Raw genomic sequence first — 3,333 nt, forward strand, 5'->3', positions numbered from 1 at the left:
ATCTCTCATGAATATTTATGCAAAAATCCTAAATAAAATACTGGCAAATAGAATCCAACGATACATAGAAATCTATTTAATTTTAACTCAACCAAGATTTGATTCTGTATATTTTATATATGGCCAGTGAAGAATAATCTCAAATATTCTAGTCTTGCTGCCAGAAGATGATGATAATAATTCAGACTTAATTCTCTAGCAAATGAGGTTAGTATCTAGTTGACTTGTCACATATTTTAATAACCATTTAATCGAGAATTGTAAAAAAGAAATTTAGGAATAATCTGGATGGATATAAAATTTTACAAGTAGGGAAATAAATATTAACTATTTTACTATTCGATTTAAAAACAAAAAGAGGCTTATCTTGACTTAGCTTAGTCATGAAATCATTTACCAATTTGAACTTTTATACTTAAAGACATAAAAAACTTAAAAATGTTATTTCAGTTTCATACTTATCTATTAGTATTATACATTAATAGTAATTAATGTTCTAAAAGAAAAAGTTTATGAAGGATTGTATGCAAAAGAAATATTATTTGTACACTTTCACTCAAATAAAACAATGATGATATAAAAAAGAAAAACTAAGCAAAAAAAATTAGATAAATTGGGTGCAGAAAAAAAATGGTATATAATCAAGGTTGATTGTTGTCATTGTTGTGTGCCACCCAGTTGACTATGATGTACTGCGACTCTATGAGAAACAATCAGATACTTGCAATTTTCTGTGCCATTCCCATGATCTCTAACATGTTTGAGGCTGTTGCTACAGTCATTTTGACATTATAATTAATTAATTATATTAATCAATGGCTGTTAATGTTGCAAAATAAAATGTGTATGAATGATCCAATAAAATTATAATTATAACGTTATAAAACAAAATGCACATGAATGAAAAAGTTAAGCCATTTTTAAATTCACTCAAAGAAATAAAAAATAGTAGGAGTGTGTTAATTTATGAACTTTAAGGAAAAGGAAAAACTCAAAGGTTATTTGTGAATTTGCCAACCTTTTTTTGGTACATTTTAATGGACCAGGAATAAATTTATAGAAAGTATCTTGTCACAGAGCATAATGTGCACCCATTGTGTAAACTATCATGCTTTGAAATAGGAAACTTGGATTTAGACACTAATCTCAGAAAATGCTTTTTTTTTTGTAATGTTTATTACTGACCTTTTTTCAGGTCATCTGCCTCAGTGGAGGATAATGAAAGCTAAAAATATTTTCTCCCAAGCAAAAGCAAAATGTATATATTCAAATAAATACAAAATTTTTCTTCCCCCTGTGCAATTTCAAGAGATAGAACTCAAAGTCTTAATGATAGGTGAATAGTATCTGACTAAATCTATACATTTTTATTCACTTTAGCAAATTGCATTCTTTTTACATTATTTCCTTTTAAAGATTTTTCTTCCTTTTTTTGTGGTAAGGAAATGCTGCTTTTTGTGTAGGAATTTATTGACCCCAAATGACATAATTTCACTACATATTATGCTGGGGAAAGTAGAAGGTGAGTGAAAGGGAGGAACACCCTCAACAAGATGGATTTATGCAGTGGCTGTAACTAACAATGTCCTCCAACATGACAGGGATTTTGAGGATGGCACTGAGTAGAGCAAGGTTCGCGTCTGTTGTTCACAGGGTCACCATGAACTATAATTGAATTAATAGCATCTAAAGACAGACAACACCATCACCAAAAACAGTTTGGTGGTTGAGCATGCTGGTCTCCTTTGTTTCACAACGTCCTCAAGTACCTCCAATTCAGTTCTGGAAAAGTCATCAAAGTGAAATTGTAGGGTAATATGATTACAGGAAAAATATATGAATCTCTTGTTAACTGAAGAATTTACTGATTTTAGCTAAAAGAATGCAAGATAAATTTTGAACTGGCAAGCTGAGATCACTATATTTCTATTAAAGACCAACCAAATATTACTTTAAATGGTTCTTCACATTATAACCCAAACAAGAGGTATTATTGAAATAACCTTTACAAGTGTTGAGTCCAAATTGTCTATCTGGGGTAAATTCCTTTAACTATCTCTGGAACCATATGATGCTAGATTTCAATTCTTGGCAAAACATAGGCATATGTCAGCAAACTGTGTCTTAAAATTACAGAAAATATTACCAATAAAATATCTGACCCTTGTGGGGAGAAAAGAATGTGAAGAACTGTGAAACGAAACTTTCTTCTGCTACAGTTTACAAATTTCAGACAGAGATTTTCTTCTGATACTAATAATAGTATCTATGTTAAAATCTACTTGAAGGTATTTTTTAAAAGTTCCTCTATTTATGCTACTTCTGGTCACTAACAGAATAAGGTTCCCCCTTTCAGACAAGGTTAGAGGACAATAGGGAAAATAGGACACAAAATGTCTGTCACATACAGAACATGACAGTAATAAATATGAAACCCCAGAGTAAAAAAGCAAAGGACATCTCACTTCTTATCTTTGAGGCATTCAATATTACCACTTACTGTGCTCTGTAGTCTCTAGTTCCTTCTATATACCAGACGAACAGTGCGCATGAGCATATATGACTAAGAGATGATTTTTCATAAGCCAATGAGGAAAGAGGTGAAGTACCTCCACCCACATCTCTCCTCCCTGCCTCCCCCCGGATGAAATATGCATGCTGGACAGTTCAAGCCTGCAGACTCCTGATTATGCATGGCATTTCATAGAATCTTATTGTATTGGTAACCAAATGTATTTGCACATATTTGGCTTGACCTCTGTATAAAGTAAAATTTAGAGGTTCTTGCGTGCCCCTACTGCCATGTGTTTGAAGTATTACACTGTAAGTTACTGGAGAATGAAAATTATGTATGGAATTAAATACTCTTCACAGATACACACATGCTTTGCTTCCCAACTCATTAGGATTTCTCAGAGAAATCTTTGTTGACCATCTCTCACTATAGTCTCATCCATTACCTACTGGTTTGGTTTTGTTTTTCTTCCCGCACCCCCCTCCCAATGAAATATTGAATGGATTCTGATTCCTCGTGACTATTTAGGACAGCGTAGAACTGCTCTGTAGGGTTTTCTGTGTCCTACTGATGGGCTTTGACCTCAAACCTTTTGGTTAGCAGCCAAGCACTTGACCAGTGTGCTCCATCCTGAGACTAGAGTGTGGAAGTGAAACTTCAAAGATGAATAAATGAAGAGGGGAAAGCCATTCTATGGAACTAGCTTGTCAGGATACCATCTGTCCATTCCAGTACCTTTTAACCTCCACTTGAGGGTACAGTCATAGCAGTGATAGTGAAAAACCAGATGCCTGACATGAGATAGATCAGGGGCTGCT

Source organism: Elephantulus edwardii, unplaced genomic scaffold (assembly GCF_000299155.1).
Source record: "Elephantulus edwardii isolate Elephantulus edwardi_28Jun2011 unplaced genomic scaffold, EleEdw1.0 scaffold00294, whole genome shotgun sequence".
NCBI lineage: Eukaryota > Metazoa > Chordata > Mammalia > Macroscelidea > Macroscelididae > Elephantulus > Elephantulus edwardii.